The sequence below is a fragment of the Dermacentor silvarum genome, chromosome 3 (genome assembly GCF_013339745.2).
Source record: "Dermacentor silvarum isolate Dsil-2018 chromosome 3, BIME_Dsil_1.4, whole genome shotgun sequence".
In the NCBI taxonomy this organism is placed as follows: Eukaryota; Metazoa; Arthropoda; class Arachnida; order Ixodida; family Ixodidae; genus Dermacentor; species Dermacentor silvarum.
In genome coordinates, this window is record NC_051156.1 from 50166071 (window position 1) to 50192125 (window position 26055).

Sequence of the window (26055 nt, forward strand, 5' to 3'; positions counted from 1 at the left end):
TTTTCTGCTTAGTTCTTCCACCTAGTTCACTTACATTATAAAGGTAGGCAACGGCCGCGTATGAGGCAAGAAATACTTTGCGCGAACCCTACGCTAACGTTGCCCTAAAGCAAATACTGTATCGGCCTTCTGAGATGAAAAAAAAAATTTTCCGTACACTTTGCGGAAGATATAACTCTGACTCCGCAAAATGTGATGACGCCTTGTTCGCCTTCGCGCAGTAATTCGAAAGGAAATCCAAGCATTCTTAAGCAGCTATTATGAATGTAACTGTATTAGATATGTAACATATTTCTTTGTGCTAATCACATAATCAGCAGAAGTTTTGGCAGTAGAGAGTTTTCCAGTATCTCGGATATGGTTAATATTTGGACTGCCAGAGTTGTATGGATGCCTTTTTTACCTGCTTCCTGTAACATATTTCACCACTACCTGCCAGTGGCTATCCATCACAATGCAACTTCGAACGTAGCGGCACGCGTTGGAAGTCAATAAAATTTATGTTATTTATTTGTTTGTTTATTTATTTTACAAATACTGCAATCATGCGATGATTCTAGCAGGTTATTTTATACAATTTTAGCAAACTTGTTTGAGATGCTCGAAGGCAATGGAACGACTACGTATATATTATGAAGCAATCTTTTGGAACACGCATATTTTGTTAGCTGACCGTTCACCGGAATGCGGAGAACGCATGGGCGAGTACAAACCACATACTGGTCATTTATTAGCTGTGAAATTAATCAAGATAAACGAGTAAAGTTGCTTCGGAACGATTTATTACCAAAAGACTCCAAATTAAGGTTTCTTGAAATTGGCAAGAAAACTGGTGTGTACATGAGCTTTCAACTACTACCAGTTAAAATCTCCACAGACTCCTCTCCTGCATGTCTGCAATGCAAGAAAACAAAAAAGATAAGGTTGAGAGTACAGTACCACGTAATAATGCGTCTGTGGTAAGGGAAACTAACTATGGCTCTGTAATTTGAGGATGTATCTTCTGCACAAAGTTAAGAGCGACTGTTCCCAGATAAGTTCGTTTTTGCCTAAGGTTATCATCGCCAAGATGAGAAAAAAAACGTTGAAAACACTACGTGTGCATTTGAGCTAAAAATCTGGGCGTTACAATTATGCAGCGAAGGTTGAACGGAGGCCCGCGCTTACATTCCTCCTACTCACTTCCCCGGGGGCTCTGCGCCTTCCTTCGTAATCTCACTAGGGCCTATGGCCTCACTCTCAGGATAACTTGAACAGTGGCCCTTGAACCTTCCATGACATGGGGCTGTGGCCCAGCACTCATAAGTTTGTCGTACGACGCATGAAAGTTGTATGACAAACATTTATGAGTTTCTAAAATGTGTACGCTTTTCCTCGACCCATGTCATCATCATCAACAGCCTATTTCTATGTCCACTGCAGGACGAAGGCCTCTCCCTGTGATGTCAGATTACCCCTATCTTGCGGTAGATTCCAATTTCCACCTGCAAACTTCCAAATTTCATCACCACACCTAGTTTTCTACCATCCTCTACTGCGCTTCCCTTCTCTTGGCACCCATTCTGTGACTCTAATGGTCCACCGGTTATCCATCCTACGCATTACATACCCTGCCCAGCTCCATTTCTTTCATCCAATCTCAACTAGAATATCAGCTATCCCAGTTTTCTCTCTGATCCACTCGCTCTCTTCTGGCCTCTTAACGTTACTCCTAACAGTTTTCGTTCCATCGCTCTTTGTGCGGTCCTTAACTTGTTCTCGAGCTTCTTCGTTAACCTTTAAGTATGTGCCCCATATGTTAGCACCCGTAGAATGCAATGATTGTACACTTTGCTTTTTAACGACAGTGTTAAGCTGCCAGCCAGGATTCGGGAATGCCTGCCGTAGGCACTGCAGCCAATTTTTACTCTGTGAATTTCCTTCTATTGATCAGGGTCCCCTGTGAGTAGTTGACCTAGATAAACATACTCCTTTGCAGACTCTAGAGGCTGACTGGCAATCATGTATTCTTGTTCCCTTGCCAGGCTATTGAACATTATCTTTGTCTTCTGCATAATAATCTTCCACCCGACTCTTGCACATTTTCGACTAAGGTCCTTAGTATTTTGTTGTAATTCGTCCCCGTTGTTGCGGAAGAGGACGATGTCATCTGCAAACCAAACGTTGCTAAGATATTCGCTGTTGATCCTCACTCCTAAGCCTTCCCAGCGTAAGAGATTGAAGACCCCTTTCTAGATAGGTGTATTGTGGGCGTTTATTACGCGCGTCTTCTTCATCTGTATATTATCATCATCATCCTACGTTGTGCGATCCTCATCTTCAGTTATGTGTGATCATCATCATCGGGTGTGTGCTTTTGCTGGTTCGCTGCCGAGTACTCGGGCCGAATAAACGTCGTGCCAACAGAGACGCCATAAGTGGTGGAGGTGCGGGGTATCGATCCCCGTATCTCCGGTTGTTTTGGTGCGAAAAAAAGACGGTTCCGTGCGTTTTTGCGTCGATTACCGGGCCTTCAATAAGATCACTCGAAAGGACGTATACCCTATGCCTCGCATTGACGACGCCCTTGATTCACTACAAGGTGCAGAATACTTTTCGAGCCTCGATCTGCGTTCTGGCTATTGGCAAATTCCCATGCACGAAGACGATAAAGAAAAAACAGCGTTTGCCACCCCTGATGGACTTTACGAATTCAACGTCATGCCTTTCGGGCTATGCAATGCACCTGCGACTTTTGAACGCATGATTGATACCGTGCTGCGTGGCCTGAAATGGAAAACTTGCCTCTGCTACCTGGATGACATTGTCGTCTTTTCATCCACGTTTCCTCAGCACCTGCAACGCTTAGATGAAGTTCTGACGTGCCTTGCCGACGCTGGTCTTCAGCTCAACACGAATAAATGCCATTTCACCAGCAGATCTATTAAGGTCCTGGGGCATGTCGTGAGCAAGGAGGGCATACGTCCTGACCCTGACAAGATTGCTGCGGTCCTTCGCTTCCCTCGCCCAGAAAAGCCTAAAGACTTGCGAAGCTTCCTTGGCCTCGCTTCTTATTTCCGTCGCTTTATACGGAACTTTGCCTCCATCGCTGCGCCACTACAAAAACTACTTGCTTCCGGTGTACCCTTTCACTGGTCTCAAGATTGTGAAGCAGCCTTTGGCATGTTGAAGGGCGCCCTCACGTCTGAACCTGTGCTTTGCCATTTTGATGAGACTGCACCGACTCTCTTGCACACAGACGCTAGCGGCCACGGCATCGGTGCCATTCTTCTGCAACGCAACAACTCTTCGCACGAGAGAGTCGTTGCATACGCCAGCCGCGTACTCACCGATGCGGAGAAGAACTATACAATAACTGAGCAGGAGTGCCTGGCGATTGTTTGGTCCGTACAGAAGTTTCGTCCCTACTTGCACGGGCGTCATTTTACAATTGTTACGGACCACCACGCATTATGCTGGCTCTCCACTCTCAAGAACTTGACTGGACGGCTGGGTCGCTGGGTTCTCCGCCTGCAAGAATATGACTTTGACATTATTCATAAGTCAGGCAAAAAACACCAAGATGCTGACGCTCTTTCTCGTTGCCCGCTTCCTGCGCACCCACTTGACACCTCGGCAACTGCGTCGCAAAGCAGCTCTTCGGATGTCACTTCTGCGCCGGTTTCCTCTCTAGCCACCATAGACCGCCTTTCTCCGGACGACGATCAAACATTTGCATTTCGCCAAAGGGCTGACCCATATTGTCGGCGTATAATAGACCACCTCTCTGGCGCTTCTCGCCCACCTAACGCGCGGCTTCGACGCCAACTCGCACAATTCAAGCTGAACAATCACGTGCTGTATCGGCGCATTTACCACCTTGACGGTCAACGCTGGGTGCCCGTTCTACCACGCTCTCTTCGAGCCCATGTCCTCAGAGCATTCCACGATGACATGACTGCTGGCCATCTCGGTTTCCACAAAACCTACGATCGCATTCGAAGCCGTTACTATCGGCCTGGCCTTTCTACTAGTGTGGCGAGATACGTCGGTTCCTGTTCTCCGTGTCAGCGTCGCAAACTCCCAACCTCTGCTCCTGCCGGCGAATTACTGCCTATTCCGTGTCCTGACGCACCATTTGAGGTTGTTGGTATCGACCTTTACGGGCCCCTTCCTGTTACTGCAGCTGGAAATCGGTGGATAGTGACCGCCATCGACCACCTGACGCGCTACGCTGAGACAACATCAGTGATCACTGGCTCAGCTTCGGAGGTTGCCGACTTCGTCCTTCAAGCTATAATTCTGCGCCATGGTGCTCCTCGAGTACTGCTCAGCGACCGTGGAAAGGTCTTTCTCTCGCAACTTTTAAACGAAGTCCTGCGCGCCTCTGGTACCACCCACAAAACAGCGTCGAGTTACCATCCACAGACTAACGGCTTGACAGAGCGATTTCATCGCACGCTTGCCGACATGATCGCCGTATATATTCAGCCTGATCACAAGAATTGGGACAAAATTCTACCTTTCGTCACTTTCGCCTACAACACGGCCGTTCAGCGTACCACCGGCTACTCGCCATTTTACTTAGTTTACGGACGGTCGCCTACTTCCCTTCTAGACGTTTCTTTCTTCGATGCTCCTGTCAATCCATCTGCATCGTCTAGCGAAGAATTCCTTTCACGACTCGCCCAGTGTCGCCAGCGTGCTCGTGTCAACACGGCGGCCAGGCAACACGACCGGAAGATCATTTATGACACCCTCCATCGCGTTGTGTCCTTCCGACCTGGTGACGAAATACTTCTATTGACGCCCCTTCGCACGCCTGGTTTGTGCGACAAGTTCCAGCCGCGTTTCATCGGGCCCTACATCGTCCTGGAGCAGACATCACCCGTCAATTATCGCGTGACTCCTGTTGTCGCCGCCACAGACCGCCGTTGTCGCAGCACCGAGGTCGTTCATGTCTCCCGCATGAAACCGTTCACGCGGCGGTCTTCGTCGCCTTGACTTGCGGCCAGGATGGCCGCTTCCACGTGGGGGGGGGGAATTAGTGTGGGCGTTTATTACGCACGTCTTCTTCATCTGTATAGTATCATCATCATTCTACGTTGCGCGATCCTCATCTTCAGTTATGTGTGATCATCATCATCGGGTGTGTGCTTTTGCTGGTTCGCTGCCGAGTACTCGGGCCGAATAAACGTCGTGCCAACAGAGACGCCATAATATATCTACCTTTCTTGTGGATAACCAAAGTTGCTGTGCAATCCTTGTAGATATTTGCCAAGATATTCACGTGTGTCTCCTGTACTCCTTGATTACGCAATGCATCTATGACTGCTGGTATCTCTACGGAATCAAATGCTTTTTTTATAATCGATGAAAGCCATATAGAGAGCTTGATCTTGCTCCGCAGATTTCTCTATTACCTGATTTATAACTACTATTTATTAGTGGCGTAATAAAGCTATGTAATATAATCACATTTGTCGGCTTTAAATGTACTATTAGATACTATTTAAAGAATTGCGAGGTTGCTTTCAGTTACCGAGTTGCGGAGTTGTAAACTTGTTACTTTCGTTTTCTGAAAAAAATTGCACGTTCTCATTTTTTTATCGACGGCGCAGATCAAGAAACAGTGTCCAACAGTCACTAGAGTATACTTTGTATATTTGCGTGCATAAAAGAACCCTTATCAAATTTGGTGCACTGGTTGCCGAATTAAAATGTTTCTCCTTTCCTATGTATTTAGATAGCAGCCCCCAAGCTAAATCTTACTCTTAACGGGATACTGAACTGATAGAATTGGATACAACTTTCTTCTCAATCTGGCTTTCAGCCTTGTTCTTGGTCATTGGGACTTGTAGCTTTTTGTATATGTGACGCATTAAATGCTAGTCTAAGGTTACGAGACATCAGAAGTAATCCGTGCGCTAGTGCGTCATTTTCTAAGAACGATTTCTACGGGAAGTGTATTCTCAAGAAGGCCGATTGGCGTGAAAAACGTGTACAAGAAAGTTGGCAATATGACCTCTGAGATATAAATAAATAAATAAAAATCAAGAAAAACAAGTGATAAAATTAAATCAGAAATGAAGCGTAATCTTGTGAACTATTGCTTATCATCACTTCAGAGCTTCCGTTCTCATTTGACGGGCTTCCGTGAAAATCTTGAATTCTTTGTCCATGCCACTCGCAATTATTGCAAAATGTGTGTTACATACAAAACATAGAAAACATTGAGAAAATAATCGCGTGTTAAGAACACGCGATTATTTTCTCAACAGCGATAACAAGGTTTGCGGTGAAAGGAATTGAACATAAAGTAACATCGCGGAATAATTATACCTCCTTCTTGGCATACAACGAAGCTGGCCATTCTAATTGATCAGTGAAAAAAAGTTCTCACCTTGCCTTTCATGCACTCCATGCCTTCCAGTATGTTTACTTTATGGCACATGTCTGCAAAGCTTGATTGCATGCAACAGTTCATTTTGCACTGCTTGCTAAGAAATGGCAGCTGAAAACGACAGACAATTTTTTTATTATTTCGTCATGATTCTGATCAGAACATCTCCGCACACATGAACTTTAATTTCGGTATTGCAAGTACAAAATTGTCCATCGAAGTGTAATAGTGCGTTTGAGACCTCCTTACGAAAAGTTGAGCTACAATGCCCTTTCCTACGAACATAGTATTTGTATTGCTTGCGTCACCATTAATTATTATACCTGTGGCGTATTTGGCGTGTTACTCTACATGATTATAGAGCAAACGTCCGGTATACAGTTCATGCACTGATGGAGCTACTTTTCTAATCCTGAACCACGCATGGCCCTCAGCATCTGCGTAACATGGAGAGGGTTTTCTCTCGAATTAACGCCAGCCGCGTAACTTGCAAGCGGGCTGTTTCGTTCAAGGTGTCAGAACACTGAAATAATTTCAAGCTGAATTTTTTTTCGGAACAACTTGCCGAATCGGCTGAGAGCGCTCAGGAAGTATTCTGTGGAAAAGTGAAATGTAAACAATTATGTCTAGGCAGGCACAAAAGAAATCCCATTCAACAACCATTGCATGTTGAGGTTTCAGATTGTGTATGCCTTCTGAAGCATACAACCGATCTTCTGTCATAACCTTGTTTCCGAGTACTTTTGAGTTATTAATTATGAACGCGTTCTAAGGCATGACGGTGTTTTCGGAAGCCAATACCGCTGTATGTTTCATGCAGACCATTGTAGGCTCCAAGAAAAAAAGAAATTTTCGTAGCATGCGTATTGCATGAGTTTTTTTCTTAATAAGTCATAACTGCAACGATTAAGTATATTTTGTATAGTTGCAGTTTTATAGATAACTTGATATACAAGTATATCTACACGTTAAAGGACTTCGAGGATCGTAGAATAAATATATTGCAACACAAGTGTTGGGTAAAATGAAACATCGTTTATTGAAGTGTAATTTAACTGTCGGCTATATAAAACCCAACGTTTACTAAAACCTAACTATACAGTGTATGAATAAGTTAAATATCGTTCAGCGTTCATGTTTTCTGTACAATTGAAATACTTTCGCATGAGACTTGGTAAATTTTAATCAACGTGAGGAATTCATAATAGCACGAAGGGCAACCTAGATTTCAAAAAATAAATGCGCAGAGCAGGTCCAAAGCAAAATATGTTTATTATTACTATGCAAAATTTATTTCGACGACAACGTTATGCCACGTTGTTTGAAGAATTTTTATTTCTGGGTTAAGGTGGTAGACAATGTTTCTGGATTTTACTGAACTTGTTTCAAAAATTTTTAAATATCTGCAAAGTGAAAGTTTTCTGCGATCAATACTGCGAACGTCATAAGATTTGATTCTCTCTTTATTATTCCCTTGTTATCATTTCTGTGCAGCTTCACGTGTCCAGTATAAGCCGATAGATCTGATAGGTGTGGACCAATTGGTCTTACGTTCTGAAAAAGGAGGTACAACTCCTCTCCCTGCGAGTCATTAGACTAGGAGATATACGCTCTTAGAGTTAGTTGATACGTGTAGGTGTCGCGCAGTGCCGGGTGTCTTGTTACACTAACATATTCAATGTAGTGTGCTTATCAAACTTTATGATTTTCTGCAACCGGATCCTACCATACGACTCTCTTGTATTGCATGAAAGCTGCAATCATGAGGGGGGGGGGAGGGGGGGGGATCACTTCAGTAAGGAAGTAAACTAGATAACAAATTGTTTGTGTCAAATCCCGGAACAAGCAATGAACAGCACGTGTTAGTGAAATAAGAGAAAACGTGACAGAGAGACAACTACAATAGCAAAAATTATGGTAATAAAATTGCGATACCTTTTTGTTGTTTTTTGGAAAGCAGAAGTTACAGCGTATTAATTAGCAGCGTTCGTGGAGCGGTACAAAGGGCACAACAATAAAAACTACCAGTATATGTTGACAATATTAGTTTTTATGCGACTTAGGATGTGGTCATTGGCTTCTGCTCTATAATCATCACAGCGATCACCATTAATTCGCATCTAACCTGCCCTAGCTCACCGTCATGCCCGTAGCAATTTGGCTGTGTTTACAGACGGCCGTTCTTTTCTTCTTCTTTCTAGGGTTTTACGTGCCAAAACCAGTTCTGATCATGAGGCACGCCGTAGTGGAGAGCTCCGGATTAATTTTGACCGCCGAGGGTTCTTTAACGTGAACTACAAGGCAAGCATACGGGCGTCTTTGCATTTCGCCTCCATCGAAATGCGGCCACCGCGGCTGGGATTCGATCCCGCGATCTCGTGCTCAGCAGCGCAACGCCTTGACTGAGCCACCGCGGCGGGTTTGCAGACGCCCGTATCAACATTGCAAAACGTAAAAAAAACGACACGAACAAAAAAGAAACATGATAAAAGCGCTTCGTCTAAAGACGCATCCTTAAATCAGTAACAACTTCATTTGGTGGTAAAGCGTGGTGTTGTTGTTGAACGCACGATGGTGATGCTCGTTGAAAACGCACTCAATCCTTTGATTTACCTTTAGCGTTTAGTTATAGAAGAGTTCGATATAAAAGAGTGAGTTATAAAAAGTGGTTTTAAAATGTTTTTGATTTACCTACACCTATTATTCTTCTTGCTCACGGATCATTTCTTTCTTGAGATTTCTTTCTCGGTTGGCACCTTAGTTTATTTTCACGTATATTGCTGATATTTTTTTCTTCTATTTTTTGCAACTGATGTGGGGTTGTATTGCAATACATCTAAGTGCTTTTGTATTTTCGTTATGGTTGCCATTGAGTCTAATTCAAATTTGATATACATCTGTACATACTAGCATACTTGTCTTCTGTACAACTTGTATTTTATTGTGTATTTCCACTCAACTTGTTCACTTATATTTGTGTAAATTTTTTACCTGTATGTTAATCCTATGATATTGATTTGTTTTTCTGCCATATAGTAATTCCTCTTGACACCTAACCTCGTCCGGAGTTCCCCAATACTGTCTTTGACTATGGGACCTCCTTTTGTATTTCATATGTATTAAAACATGCAACCACTTTGAAGCAATAAACTATGAAACTTTGAAACAACTAGAGCAGAACCGCTTTTTAAAACACTTTTTTTATTCATTGATTCGCCTCAGTAAGCGACATGCGGTGCAGGCTACGAGGTATTGTTTCGAACGTTGGAAGAGTCAGCGGGAGTTGCAGTCCGCTACAACCAACCACAGCCTGCAGGCCCCGTCTGATAATGTTGGCCTTGTCATTAGTGACCATTTGGCGACGCGGTTGGCGACGTCTCAACACGAGACCGTCTCTTTGTGCAGCTCACCTTCTTTGCAGACACCTTTGTTCCTTTTCCCTTCGCCTTCAACATCCTTCTGCAGTAAAACTTTGGCCGTATTGACTGGCCCGGATATCTCTTGTACACAGCCAGGTAGTTCGTCTTGCTCTGCTCGTTAATACAGCTCTGCGGGAGATGACTGAGCAAATAGGAATTGAACATCGACGGCTTCTTTTAGTTTACAGTTGGCGTAACACTGATCAGTTAGTGCAATTAATGGGACGTAAATGCCAGTTCAAAAATGTCGTCCAGGACTGCAAATACGCCTTGCAACAATCGAATTTTGCTAATCATTGTCTACATAACTTCGCTAAGCATACAAGGAAACAAACTGCTAGATAATATGCGCTTAAGTACAAAGCTGCAGCGAACGACAGATAGCAGAGCTAGACAGCAGGGATCCATGTTATAAAAGAGTTAGGCAAGCAGACAAGGACACAAGAAGACCGAAACGGGAAAGCGCAAACAGCGTGTGTGTCGTCCGTTTCCCTATTTCTGTGTCGGTCTCTGCCCGCGTTTTTTCTAACATGTATAACGGCGCACTCACACGAAAATGTCATGTCCCGCTTCTCGCATTTCATTATTTTTAAGTAGCGGTCCACTCCGTAGGTATGGCTGGGAGCCTGAGTTCCACGTTAGTTGAAGTTCATTCACTTGTTGATAACATATTTAGCATTGTATTAGTAATAGAGTCGGTTGTCTTAAAGTAGAACTGTCGCAGCACCTAATCAATCAAGGTAATTTTTGTGTTTTATTTCTAGGTTATAAAATCAGCAAAAATGGGAATAATCGTAAATAGACCAGCGCAGCAGTTGTAAAAGCGTATTGCGAACACGAGCTAGAACTTATAAAGCTTTAGCGCGTAAGCATCACGTTTTACAGCCCAGCGTTCAAGAAGAGATGTATGCAAGAATTAAACCGCCAGATAAGTAAAAAAGACGTATTTACTACGAAGCCCCCCCCCCCCCTCCCCCCAACTCCCCAAGGCAAAATGCTGCCGACTTCCATGTTCGTGCATTGCATTTCTTCGGTTAATGCGAGGTCTAACGACTTCTCTGGCATCTTCTGATGACTCGGGCAAAATGCCGGCTACGTCCTGCGGTGCATCGGAAGCGCTTCCGATAATTGATACTGACAATTTCATACATTAAAGCGTGAGTACACTGTTCCGATCATTTTGTGCTACAAAGGACACGCAACAGTTCAACAAAGCGCGCTTGAATAAGCGGTCGCAAATATTGGAAGCGCTTCCGATAACATAAGGCCACAGCGCCACAGTAAGAAGCGCGGCATTCTGCGCGAGTCAGTAAGCTGTAACCGAAAAAATGCGATGCGTGACAGACGCGCAAGCCATTGCATTACCACAGCCACCCAGTGAAACAGTGGTAAAAATGTGCTCAGTGGCACATAAGTGGCACATGCGGCGGTCCGTTGAACGTGTAGTCGACGAGCAGCGGAGCTCCTTAAGAACAGCAACATGAAATGCTGGCTAATATGATGGGACGCGCATGCGCACCGCTGTTCCAGCGCTAGTCTCAACGGTATATAGACATCTCGCAGGAAGATAGCGCGTTGATGCAGTTTGGCAAGCGCTGTCATTGTGGGTATACTTTTCCTCACGGGTGTGCACCCTTACAATTTGTTTTAACAATTGAACACGCGAGCGTAGACCGTACGGCGTTTAATGGGTCTTGTAGCGGTGAGGGGCACTCCTGAAGTGAACAGCGCAGCAAATTGCATTCGCATTCGCCTATGCACGACCGCTCAAACGGTTGTCAATACCGCCGTCCCAAAAGGCCCGTGACATAACGTCCCGTCGACGCTCTAGTGATATTGTTAACAAATTGCAAGGGTGTACATGTCATCTCGTTACCTAGAAACCCAAAGTTAAAAAAATATTTATGGCCAGATATAAGTAATTGCGTAACCGTTCCTTGCAACTAGTCTGAAACGACACCAAGTACGGGAACTAGGAAATTATGGACTTCCCCGAAAGCTGAGGCGGGCGTCGCGTGTTTTCACACATAACTCAAGTGCGTGCGAGAGAGCCGCATCAAGTACTTGAATACCATGCAATGACCGTGTCGCCTGCTTCTCTTCTGTTCTTGTGCGTCTGTTCAATTTGTACAGGCACACTCCATTCTTTCTTGTTGCTTTGCTTCACAAAAAACTGGTTCGACCTTTCTGTAGACTTTCTGCGGGCTTTCTGCCACTCTGCCACCTTGCTGGAGACTTGACCTTCCTGTATAGCGAGTCTGTAGGTTCTCTGCGTACATATTGTAGCGTTCCTCTAGAACCGAGCCCGCAGATTTCCTCGGGGCGAAGTAGACAGGTACTGAGCACACTTCCATGTAGTTTCCTTATATAGACTGTCCTATAAAATTCCTGAGGTCAGTGTATACAAAACGTCTCACCATTTTAGGATGTCTTGTAGGCTATAAGAAGCAGACTTTCTAAGGTTTGAATACAGAGACATTTTGCACACTTTGTGCAGTAGCCCCAAAGCGTGGCATGCTAATTTTTAAAGAATATGCCGCTAACTTCATTTATTTGCTAATCCTGAATCAACCGTTATGTGTTGATTTACAATTATCTGTTCATTTACGCCTTCCGTTAATTTCAAAGAGACAGTTCTCGCATAGACGAGTCGATAAGTCATAATTTTGAAAAACGGACAGCAGCCCACTAAGCCTTTTCGACGAACGTAGAATCATTATAACATAATACGATACCGTTAGGTCTTTTCTGTGTCACGCGTACTTGGGGTGCTACGTTTGGCGTCGTTCAAGTGTTTATGCCATGTTTATGTACATTTATCAAACGTATGCCATGGCTACTTAACTTTCCTAGGCATGCTGCGTTCACACCTATTGACGCGGTTGTCCAGTCTTGGCTGTGCATTTCGAACTTGATCCAGGGCTGCGCGGTTTCGCTCCCAATTTTTACTCCCATTACAAAGTGTGAACCCCTCACCGAGAATCAGGCTAGAGGACACGCAATTTACTTCAATCCTGACCTATTTCAACAATATGGACACTCCAAGCGTATTTCTGCCTTCGCCGTAGGTTCTGTAAAAGGCCAAGGGCGATGAAGTCGTCGCGAGTGAGATGTATGTGCGAGTGAAAGCGTGCAAGTGAAAGCGTGCGTGTGTGAGGCGGCGATCGCGCCTCAAACTCTCGCACGCAACGGAGCGAAGCGGGAAGGAAGAGCGCGGTCTTCCAGTAGCACGCAATGCCCCGGAGGGAGGGTAGGGAGGCGAGGGCAGGGGGCGCGTTTTACTCCGCGTCGCCCGAGCGACCGCGCTCGCCCGCGGGCAGCAAGGCTCCGGAGGGGGGGGAGATAGGGAGTGGAAGGCCGCCTACTACGCCGCGCGCTCCCGCCCGGGTGGCTGTATCTTGAAAGCCATCTACCACGGTATTTGCGGCTTAGCTCGCGTTGATGCGAGCGGCGGGACGAGGGTCAATTCGCTCGCTGCTGCTGCCGCGCGTACTCACTAGAGCGTTTTGACAGGGAGTTTCCGCAGTCATCGAGTGAATTGCGTTAATGTGTGCTGGGGCGCGCGTGACATCATGGTTGTTAATTTAGTTCGTATGCTTATGTTTACGAGTGTATACAGCCGATAAAGCTACTATCCTTCCTTAATATAGTTGTCCGACTAGTTTGCTATCGCAATGGATACTTCGTATTTCGGGTGGAACTGCTACTTTTTTTATAAATGTAACTTTTGTAGAATTTCTGCTGACTTTCGTGCAGAAAATTGTTCCGATGTGCTCCAAAAACGTGCAGAGTGCCCGCGTGTTTTCATGAGACCAGGTATAGGTTGCCAGCCTGCCCTCACGCAATTTCTGTCTTTGTCTTATGTATACATGTGTTACACATCGAATAATCATACTAGTATTAGTAATAATAATATTTAAATTATAGTTATTTTGATTATTACTATATCATCACCTGTCCCGAACTCCTCAGTTGTATTATGTTTCGTATTCCACACAATATCACCAGAGAACATAGACCTTACTAAGTTCCTACCTGTCATCACCAACCCTGAACCGTCCACAGAATACAGTTTTACACAGCCTAGTTTCATGATCTCGATATTATTCATAACTCGCTGTCGTCGTTTTTCCGAGCTTTGCCTTGTGTCATAGTTTCACGCATTGTTCACATGACTTACTGTTTTTTTTAAGTTACCGTGCGTTTTGTTGTAGGCACACTAGCACGGTGTCACGCGCCGGTGTCACACGCCAACAATAGACAAGCACAGTGTCAGGCGCCCACGGGTAAACATGAACACATCTCGCTCCATGACCGCGGAAACTGCCTGTGAAAACGCCGGCGCGAGAAAGCGTGCCAGCAGCAGCGGGGAAAATTAACCTTCGCGCTGTCTATCTTCTCGCTTCAACGCGAACAAATGTCGAAAGCACAGCTCATACGAAGCTACACCCACTCGGTGCTAGTACTTTGTCCCCATCGCAGATCGCTTTGAAGATGAGGGCCGCGCGGGCGCGCAATTCGCCCACATCGCAGATCGCTTTCAAGATGCGGCGCCGGCGCGGCCACGCCGTGAGCCGCAGCCGATGGAGGAGAACGGTTCCCCCCTCTCCCTCTCCGTGACCTAGCCCCCGTGCTTCGCGCACGAAAGAAGACCGCGCGCTTCCGGCCTACCTTCCACCCTCGCGTGCGCTACTTTGAGCCGCGATTGCCGGTTCATCCTCGTACGCTTGCACCCGCACACACAGCGTACGGCACGCGGCAATAATTTTATCGCCGTTGGACTTTATACGAAACCTCACGGCGACGACGACTGGTGACGGACAGTAATGCGCTTGGAGTGTCCATATAATTGCTATCGCAGTAAATAGGGTACGCCTGCCGCGTCAAGTCGGCTGCGGTGAGAGCGAGCGTCCGAGCCGCAGTTGCATTCGCGGCCGCTTGGCTGGCCCGAACGGCGCTACTTGCGGGGGATGGGATGCGTCGGCTGTCCACGGGCGACGGGGTTCCTAGCGCGTTCCTTATGCTTTTTTAAGTGCGAAGCACTTTAGGGACCCGGTCCTGTCGGCGTGTTATGTGATCTCATGTCGTCGTAGTCACGCGCAAAAACAGGTTCAAAAGAAGTGCAGAATTGATCAAAACCGGTTCAAAATAAACTACCATGATTCAGAATAATTTAAATATAGGAATAATCAAGCATTAAGCGCATTAATTAGCAGAAACTCGTGACAATCAAGAAAATCTTGTAATGTGATCTCATGTCGTCGTGGTCACGCGCAAAAATAGGGTCAGAAGAAGTGCACAATTGATCAGAACCGGTTCAAAATAAACTACCATGATTCAGAATAATTTACAAGATATAAATAATCAAACATTAAGCAAATTAGTTAGCAGAAACTCTCGAAAATTATTTACCGAACTCCAGTCTGGTGCCAGCGCAGCGCAAGAGAGGGCATCACCACCCCAGAAGCGCTCGATTCCTCCTCGCTCCTGCGCTACTCCAGCAGCCCATCAGCGCGCCGTGTGGCAAGAAAGAAGGAACAGGGCTTTATAAGCTGTTGGCGCGCTACGGAATTTCCTTTGTGCCATGGACGCCGAGCTGCGGGCGCGCATCGAGCGACAACGCTGGCGCATCACTGCTTGGCACTTCCCCAGATTTCACGTTAGCGGAGCTGCATTAGCGCTGGATTTGAACTACATAAGCGCAGGTTTTTTTTCCTACGACGTTCCCAGACAAGAGTCCTTGACCAAAGCTCTCTATATACAACCATCGTTAACGCGACCTCCTCTCACACCCCACTCCTTTGTTGACCTACTTTTTTCCTAAAAGTAGGTTTCTTAAATGTTGGCGCGCCTCACGCTCGCCCCCTCTAACGCGAGTATTCGACGGTGCGACTGAGGTCAACTCCCCTCTCCGTTCTCCTTTTCAACTGCACCCTCTCACAGCATACTCACAGAGGGGAAGGAGTCACTCCAACCCCTTTCCCCCGGTTGACCTCTTCTTTTCCTCTCCTCTCCCGCTAGGTCATGTGGCGAATTTTCAGCGAAGTCCGACAACGACGGCACAGGGTCCGCATAAACAGCTTCGCTGTAAATAACACCGGGACGGTCTAACTGGCGAGGAACTTGCTCGCCAGCCCTGCCCCGCCGGGTCTGTCACGTGACCATGACGTACACGCTGGCGGCGCTGCCATTGGCTGCGGCCATCGGACCAATTAACGCGGCAGACGTGCGACCAGATACAGCAAGTTGGTCGCATGCGCGGCGTGCGATCCGATGCCGCATGCAGCGGAAATTCTTGAGAATTTGGCGAGTGCGGCTGCTGATGCAAACGGTCGTAGCACGGATCGCACGAAAAATCGCACTTGTGCTTCGCGCTTTATACAGTGGTACCTATTTTAGCGCGAAAAACGAAAGTACTATTGTACCAGTTCAAATTAGGGGGGATGGGAAAAAACACAATAAAAAGAAATGTAGTTTTATAAATCAGTCGTGCGTAAAAGATCCCAAAAAGATCTCAGAGGGCAAGTATTTTGCTTAAAAAACAAGGTTAACGATGCACTTTCAACCTTGTGCAGGGGAAGGTTCTATTTAAATGCGAATGCATTATACGCCCCATTGCGCGAAAATCCGACGTTGTCGTCGGCGGCGTGACCGAATGATGGTACCAAAAATGGCCGACGGTAATGAGTGAAAATGCGTCAAAAATGCTCGAATTGAGGCCAAATTTCTCAGGGAGGTTACTGTAAACAAGGTAAATTAATGCCTTTCGAAAGAAAATTAGGTTCATTTTTATGCGGGTGAGAATCGATCGAACCCGGGCCTCCGGGGTGCGAGACGAGCACGCTTCCCCGAAGCACGACAGCTCTGCGGTTCGGGTTGACTAATGGTGTGGCTAGAGCGTGCGTCATTTCGCACGTCACGTCTAAACCATCTGGCTGACTAAACGTGTGGCCACACGTTAGCCACATGACGGCGCAGCCAATGCGTAGGAGCTGGCGCCACGTCATCAGTGTATCAAATGACTATACGAAATAAACGTATGAATGTTTATTTGAACGCCGCTGAGCTGTCCTTCGAGTTATGAACTCCTCGCGAGCAAGGGAGTGCGCTGAGACGCTTGGCGTGTTTTCATTTGTCCTCATCGAGGCGCAGTTAAGGTTTATTCAGACCGGCGATCGAGAAACTACAACAGCTTTGGCTACACAATACCCTTAGATGAGGTGGCAGAAGCACAGAGGATCTCGCACCTCAAAAGGCACACCACTACTAGCACAGGAAGACACATTTTGCACACGCTAAACATCACATAGCACCGTCAATGCAGCGACAAAGTCGATATGCCAAGAGAGATACGAGGCAAGATGCAAGTAGCCCCGATACCAAGGAACATGCATCCATCCTACAACCAGGGAAGCATAAACGCCAGGGCCGTAATACTGCTACGGAAATATCACGACAAAGAAGCAGCAGGATTCACAGACGCACCTGTCTAGCCGGATGGCCGACGATTCGCAGCGGCAGTCGTAAACACTGACGGTAAAGCTACACACACAGCCAGTATCAACGGGAAGCTACCCGAAACGGCCGAGGAAGTGGCTATTGCCCTTGCTATGTCTGACATAGAAACCCAAATTATCCTGAAGGACTCGCGCACAGCCGTCCGAAATCACGCCAAGGGAAGAATTTCGCCGGAAGTTTTCCGGATTCCCCAAGGCAGAACTCAAGCTCGGGAAACCCCTATCACCCAGATCTTATTTTCCGCACACATGAACGCAGTCTGTCCTACACTTACCAACCTTAACGAGACAGCAAACTCCGCCGCACGCGACAAATTGACCGTTACGGAACAACTGTAGCGGTTGACGCAGACAAGGACAGGCTAACGAGCTACAATGAAATAACTAAGGCCTTCTATCTGGCGCGACGAAGTTTCATTCCACCTAACAATAAGTTATGCAGAGGCCAAGCTACCACCTGGCGGCAGCTACAGACTGACACTTATCCAAACCAGCAAGCGTACCATAGATTCTACCCTGAGATGTATCTGGACAACACCTGCAAGGTCTGCGGCAGCGAACCTGCTACACTAAAGCACATGCTCTGGAAATGTGAGGCAAAGACAAAAGGCATTAATCCCGATGTTCTCTCGGTGAGGTGGGCCCATAATCTGCACAGCTCCAAGCTCGCCGACCAAATCTGGGCTGTCCAGCAGGCCCACGAAGCGGCTACTAGGCAAGGCCTGAACGTTCCGACGTGGAAGACCTGAGCCCGGGTCATCAAGCTGCAGGACACTTAGTAAATGTTTTACCAACCAACCGACGACTGAGAGTGGTCGCGCGACCAAGTTGGTCGGAAAGCGACCAGTCACAAATGGTTGAACATTGTAGCTTTTCCCGAAAAGCGACTATTTTGGGCCAGTCGCACCCTGCCCAATTTTTCAGTCGCGTGACCATCTTAGAAAAGTTGCTCAACCAATCAACGCCGTGCCAAAAGTGATATGCGTTTTCATCCGGCGTCCTGCTGCGTGACGCCTAATGCAATGTCCACGCCACCATGACAGACTACGGGTCCGTAATTGGGGTCTTGCTTTGTGATACTGGGACGCGGCAGTTCCAGCAATGTATCGAATTTACGTGGTGGTATTCGCCGGAAGCTAAACACCAGCACAAGAAACAAAACATTGCCTAAAACTTAAAAAATGATCACCCCGTATGATGTCATTTGAAACCACGGATGCTTCAAAGCTTTGCTGCTGAGGCAAATTAAAGTTTTTTGCGAACGTCCCACTATCAGGTTATTTTTTATACTATCTGGCGTACACTAGAAGTTGTTTTGTACAGAAACAGTCTGTTTGCGAAGTAGCGGCAGCCAAATTGTTCACATGGAAAAAAAATCACTCGAATGTTGCGTGCCTTTGTAGTTAGAATAATCTTGATAACTTTTGACGTTTTAGAAAAAGTAAGCCTCCGATAATTATCCACAGGTAACAAAATTCGCATAGATGTGGTGCTCGCTACCTGTAACTTTATCCAGTTCTTAATTTTTACATTTGTTTATTGGATAATGAATCTGGTATTCAAAATGTTTGACTGCCTTCTCTCTAGTAGAAGTACAATTAACATTATGGGCTAGAAACTAAAATGTCTGAGCTTACATCACACGGTTTCGTATGCTTTCTTCACTACAGCTTGAAAGCCGGTATGTTTTTGTGCCTCCGTCGAGATAGCTCATGAGATATCCTTCTGACCAAGGGCACTTCGGTGTGGTGTCATGTGGTGATCCCAGCCTGCGTTGAGGAAGAACGAATTCATATTCACATTTACAATGTCGAAATTTGTTAACTCGTTTGTAAGAAAAACACACTTACAGATGTGCGAGTTCGTGAGCCATTGTTTTCACTCCAGAATAGGAAGTAGGTATATCTTCGCCCATTCCGACGCGGTGCTTATGGCACACATCACCAAAATTGGCAAGGCCTCATGGGAATAAAAGAAATAATTTATAATAAAGAAAACTGTTTGTGTTGTCTAGTCACTTGTCTACGTAAGAAACTTCTTCAATAACAGCTTTATTGAAAGCCGAATGCAAGGAGCTCGCGATCGAAATGAAATAGATAATCCATTTCTTTTTTCAGCTTTCCACACGAAGCTGGAGTATCACTTGATTTGAACTGTAAAAGTCGACATCAGCTACTGGTACAGGGTGATATACCCAGATGATCTACCGAAATAGAAACAGATTTTTAAATTATTATTCAAATTTACTACACTAAAGAACAATTGTTGAAATACCGCTCTTGCTTTACATTTCTCACTGTACGTATTCTTGTTGAAAAAGACAAGTTTGATTTTCTTTTCATTTAATGCTCACGCAATAATGAATATCTTGCTTAAACAGGGTAAGCCAATTACCTTTCATACATTTTAGGTCGCATTGTTGACCCACATTCTCAGTAACCATAGAGTTTAACGTACCTGTGGCAGTATCGTTCTGTTTAAAATGTCTTCGTCGTTTTGTTGTTGTGGAATGTTAACTTAGTATCATGACGCTCTCTTTTTGTCAAATCTTTAGTGGCTGTACTGAATTGTTAATCACTATTAGGCGGTAAGTGTCATGTGGTACAATAACGCTTCACTGCAAGGGAATACTTAATAAAGACGATTCCCCAGTCTGCTCCCTAAATACGCAGAACAAGTTTCGTTTTTAGCGTTTATGGTTGCTGGGCTTATGAGACCAATATTAAGAAAATTCTTTTGAGATATAGTTTGGTGTTTCTACAACAAACGCCTCTACAATGAAATGATCTGTATAACAAAGGAATAGTCCTGTCCAGGGGTGCTATGCCGGATGCGCCGAGTTTGGCGAAACTCGGCATCTTCACGAGCTCTGGCGACGCCCCGAGATGAAAGAATTAATGGTAACAAGAGAAAATTTGTCCGTCGGCACGCCTACAGTTTCATTGCTTTATCTAGGTTCACTCTCGGTGGCTATCATCCCTTGCGCGTTGCCATATGGGCGGTCGACAAACTGGGGCTCACGTGATCGTACGGTGGGTGCATGGTCGTGCCGTCTGTCACTTGTTTGTCGTTCCACCGAGTGCATTACAGGCACAAACAAGTAATAAAATAAATGCATTTAGTACAGTAATATTAGTCGCATTAACGTAGCCTATAAGTTTTTTAAAGTTTACAAGATGTACATTGAATGTGCACTAGACTAATTTATACTTTAATACGTTTCGGGTTATACCACGAGGGGACGCTCGCCCGCCTCTTTTTTTTCCCCTCTGGATTGAATTGGTGCGGCTCGTTACGTGCTAGCACTCCCATTTTCGAGCACAGATTGGTGTGGCCTGGTTTTCACACTGGGCTTTCAACAGATCGCTCGTTGCTCCTTCTCTTTCCTCTAGATTGAATTGGTGCGGCTCGCTACGTGCTTGTGCTCCCATTTTCGAGCACAGATTGGTGTGCGCCTGGTTTTCACACTAGGATTTCAACAGATCGCTGGTTGGTCGCGCTAAAGTGAGGCTGCGAGACGAAGTAAGCGTCGGCTAGCGCAGAAGTTGCTTGCTGCCCGCTTACCGTGTAAGCACTCAGAAATGCCGGGGAGCATTCATACAAGGGTCTGAAAATTACGCTTTATTTTGTTTTACTTTGTGATGCACCTTCATACTGGCTAGCGCTGAGCGATGGTTTCTAACAACCGCAACGAAGAGTCTTCATACTGGGTAGCCCCGAGAGATCCGTGGCTTCTGACAAACGCACCAAAGGGTATTTGCAGCGCACGTGGCCGTTGACTGCCACCACATCCATCCCCGGTGGGACTCCAGTATCGGTGCAGTTATCGTGTACCCACCGCTGACGAGGGGGCGCTTCGCTTTTTGACAATAACTTTCTATTTTTTGCGTGTGAACGCCCGCGATGGTGTCCACAAAGTTCATGCTGTGGTTTACTGTCTCCCAATGCAGATTAAGGCATAGCCCCGTTAGCATCCACTCAATTTGGTATACAGTTGTATGTGGCCAATTCTTCACTATGGATAATGGTCCCCGGTTGAACAATGGCTGCAACAATGGCGCCTAGCGTCACCGCCTTTCGTCGGTCGACCTTGAAAAGCCGCAGCACTCATCTGGTCGCGCAGACTATGCCGAAGACCCACAGGCCACTATCTTTAACACCACCGTAATTTTGGCCGCTCGGCGGAACGTTGTCACCCGTCATTAGGTGACCTCAATTGTACTTTTGCTCGCCGCGAACAAGGCACTCGTCAGTTTGCGCTTTCTTCCCGGGGCCACCGAGTGGAGGTCGCGCCTGCAGCTCGTCCCTCGCAACCTCACGGGGGTAGTTCCTCCAGTCGGCGATGGCGTGCTTCGATAGAGGAAACAAGTCGCCCGTCATCTCCTTCAGCAGCCATATGCCTACACTTTTGCTCACGCAGTACGTAAGCCAAATCATTTTCCGCCTGGAGAGGTGGTCGTTCGGACGGCCAAGGCTGTCTGTGGTGACGAAGTAACTTCGTTCGCATCTGCTCGTGCAGTGCAGCGGTATCGTGTAACAACGAAAACTGCTTTCGGCACCTGTTGTACCGGAAGGTAGCCCGGCGTCCATTCCGAGTCTTCCTATATAAGGTGACCACTTCGCCTTCGCAGGTGGGTTGATCTGGATTGAACCCCAGGTGCTCGCCCCAGTACTCCGATGACGACACCGGACCTGGCCTGGGGCTGGGGCGCGGTGGACGAACAGAGCTCGAAGCCGGAGAGAACCGAAGCAATCGCACGAACTTTTCCTCCGCAGCCTAGTCACACCAGTCTGTGCTCGGAAAGCATAATTTTCCTGCCACGCTGTCTCCGCAAGCTAGAGCCTTCGCCTAAGTCGTCGCCCAGCCAGCGCACTGACGTTTTGGAAAGGCAAAAATGACGCTGAAAGTCTACGTCCGTCATGTATGTGAACTGGTCCAGACGGTAATATTAACGCTAGCTGCCGCTGGATGCGATGACACAGGCTGCTGCTACCGCCGCCAAGTTCACGAGATCAACTCGAAGGGGGTTTCGTGATGTACGAGTTTGGCACGAGTTCGCCTGTCAATTCGCTACTGTGGCCCCTACAAGGTTCTCCGCCAGCTCAGTGAAGTCACCCATGAGATCACTCCGATGGACTGCAGTTCGTCGTCGTCCGTACCTACTAGTGATATCGTTCACGGGCTCCGACGACGACCATTCCCTTTCCTAAGCGCCGAGATGGCGCTCCCACCGGCGTGAGGTCATGTGTTACAAGCCATTCCCGAACATTGGAGAAGGCGCCAGCAAGTGGAGGAAGACGACAACCGAAGAAGCGCTCGTGGGGTTGTTGTTTCGCCATCTCGGCTTCGCTCTGTATATATTCCGTCAATACATTTTTTCTTTTGTGTTGCCTATTCTTATCCCCGTAAGACTATTATACTGCGTTCCTTGCATTCATTTGGACAACTCAAGGCGTTTTAAGTTCTTTTTTTGTGTCCCTCGATCAAAGAAAAACCAATTGGTTGAAGTTGCCCCAGCATTCATCTGCAAATTTTGAAACAAGGCGCCAGTGAGAACATTAAAGGTGACATGATGATAGATGTGCATGTTTACGGCACACTCTAGGGCACAGCGACGTTTGGTCGCTTGTTGACGCGTCCATTGCTTGCCTCAGACGGCCTCCGCTGTCTCTATTTACGACGCCTATGTGACACAGCCAGCCGCTCTTTCGCCGTTTGTCGCTGGCAATGGCAGCGTTCACGGTTTCAAAGTTTCGCAAAAGTTTCAGAAGATGTTCAAATGTTTCAAATCAATATTTCTGACTTCATTACTCCTTGTCGAAATGCAACGAACACTGCCCTATGGTGCGTGTCCTTGAAAGCATGGCTAGATCTTGTTTGCACATTGGTATGTACTTTCTACTACTGTATTAAATAACGGTTACTGTCATTCGCTTATCGTTTATTTCTTTATTTAATTTAAGTGCCTTCTAAGCCACATATTATGTCTTGGTTCAGTACAGTTTTTTCGCGCGATGTAATTTATCATTTGTTTTGTACGTAATCACTTGTCATGGTGTAAATCGGGCCAAAATTTCGTAGCACCACGTTCAAAGCTTAAATCGTCCATGTTTTGAAGTTTGTGCAGTAAATTAGAGAACAGACGCAACATCGATCGCCACTTGTTTACGTTGCGAACCCTGAGAACACGTTCAGCTTCGAACATTCTTTCGTAGCATATGTAAACCGCTTAATGCCTACTGTAAGCTTACTCTCTAACGAATGCACTCATATTTATTACGCAACTGTGAGTCTCAGCCACTTTCATTGAATGGAGCTGGACGATCGTGGGTACCATACACATTATATTTGCAAGCGTGAGCGAGTGCCTTCTTAATTTATGGGTTTTTCTGACCATCTTATTTTCCCGTGAAGATTGCCTTTGAGAAAATCGCGAAGCCGTCCCTCTACGGCCAAATCCTTGTTTATCTTGCATGACGGTTCGAAATTTTATTCCCTGGTTGTTGTGCGAAGACATAAGGACGAATAAAACTTGCGATGACAGTAGCATGCTACGAACAGTTAACAGAAGGTCATTATCGTGTTGTACATTTTGGCGAGCTGATAATGTTTTAGTGAAAAGATGCCTATGAGAATGACACATCTGTCGCTGTACGAACTAAGAAGTAGCATTAATCAAGTGTTTACTAGTACAGCATACTTAGCAGAATAGGAATGCGGAAATTAGCGTCCTCAGTCTGCCCAACAGAATATGAGGAACACGGCAGTGCTGGGGTTCGGTATTATTCACGCCTTCAGGCGTCCCTTAACATGTACTTATGTCCAAGTACAGGGGCATTCTTGCATTATATCTCCATCGGTTAGTGCCTGTCGCTACCGAGAATCGAACCACCGCGGAGGCGACACGGTGATCATCGAGGCAACAAAAGGCTGGGCGCGAAGCCAGCGCCATCTGTTATTTAAGTGTGCAAACCAAGTGGTTAAAATGGTCTGAATAATTGCGTTTCGAAGTTAGGGAGCATTTCCGAGTTCCCCCTTTTTGTAGCGTGTCGAATATGTACATGTGTTACGAGACAACGGAATCATTGGCTCCAATAAAAGGGTAGTGGCGAGACTGTTTGCTGACGCACCCCTGAATAATGGATTACCGCGCTTGGCAAGCCCTCATCACCCTTCGCGCTATAAGACATTGTCATGGAGGAAAATAAAAGCGTGCGGTAATGTGCTCTACAATAAACGCACTTCGACTTACCTGCTATGCTGTTCGACATTCTTCCATGTTCAAAGTCGACCATGTCGAGGCTGTAGGTAAATTTAAAATTTTATCAGGCAGGTTTACGTCAGAATATCCGGCTATAAGTGTATGAGCAATAAGGTTGTAAATCGGCAGCCCTGAACCTCACTGTTCGCTTTCGCTAAGACAGAGAAAAATATGTGCGTTTGCTCACCCAGTCACAAAATATATCAGGTCAGGATTCCCTGGCACCTTCCCTTCCCTGAAATAATTTTTCAATCCGTCCAAAGTCGGCTGCGCTTCAACTGTGCCTTGGCCAACTTTCGAAAAACTGTCGTTCTGTTTGAAAAGACAGAGGAACGCCTTACGATAGGTGCACACGAAAATTTTTCATTCTCGATCTTTCGTGGCTTCCTTCGGATGGCTCAAAAGTATGGTAGTTTCGGAGAATGCAATGTTCAAGGTTATCTGCGCTGAAAATTATACTCTGACAGAGAACTTATACGACAGGATGGGCGCCAACTTCCAAAGAATTTTATTTGTCTCCCCATTGTCTGCTCATTCTTGGCCTAGTCTTACGCGCCCTAATATATACCAACTGGCTCAATTAATAGCGTTATTGCTTTTTAAAGAGTTGTTTAAGCCAGCCGTAATTGGTGGTTCGTATGGAGAAACTATCATAATCAGCAATGAAGAAATAAATAAAAGGAAATAAACTTTCTTGCCCATGCAGGATTCGAACCCGCGTAACCACGGTCCCAAGGCGAGCGTCCTAATCACTACGCTATACAGCCTTTTTCTTTCTTTATTACCTTCTTCGCAACAATACATCATGATCATCATCATCTTCAGCCTATATTTATGTCCACTGCAGGACGAAGGCCTCTCCCTGCGATCTCCAATTACTCCTGTCTTGTGCTAGCGTATTCCTACTTGCGCCTGCGAATTTCCTAACTTCATCATCCCACCTGACTTTCTGCCGTCCTCGACTGCGTTTCCCGTCTCTTGGTATCCATTCTGTAACCCTAATGGTCCACCGGTTATCTATCCTACGCATACATACACCGGTACATACACCAACAATACATACACCAGTACAAATACAAAGCAGGTCACTTGGCGCTAGACAATATTATTACATAATTTCGCTAGACTGTGCTAATTTGAAAGGCCTTCAAAGAGGCCACCACACACATCAAAACGTCAAGCTCCTGAATCCACTCTGGTGGTTCAATCATGTGATTTAGGGCATCCCGGGTGTACGTAAGACTTTCAATTAGGTGTTGCCTTGCCGACCTTGCATCAACGCGGGCATTCCTGACATCCATGCGCGTTTTCCACACACTGTTCATACACAAAAGCATTATCATGTCAGCCGGCACTCCCTCTGCGTCTGCGCATGGCAAGAAATGAATACCGAAAGGGCTTATCGGCAGTTCATTTTTCAGAGTTCGTTTGAGAACATCCCACAAGAAAACGGAGTCATGGCAATCCAGGAAGAT

At 46.1% G+C, this 26055-nt stretch overlaps 1 protein-coding gene across 8 annotated transcripts in view; it reads right to left on the reverse strand.

Annotated features, from left to right (window-relative positions):
• Positions 1 to 765: 765 nt before the first annotated feature.
• Positions 766 to 26055, reverse strand: part of LOC119444336 (venom metalloproteinase antarease-like TtrivMP_A) — a 1295510-nt gene continuing 1270220 nt past the window's right edge. For all 8 annotated transcript variants that reach the window (XM_049663284.1, XM_049663283.1, XM_049663289.1 and 5 more), the window contains one exon: positions 766 to 845. The gene's annotated coding sequence lies outside the window, so the exon portion shown is untranslated. The remainder of the gene's footprint in view (positions 846 to 26055) is intronic.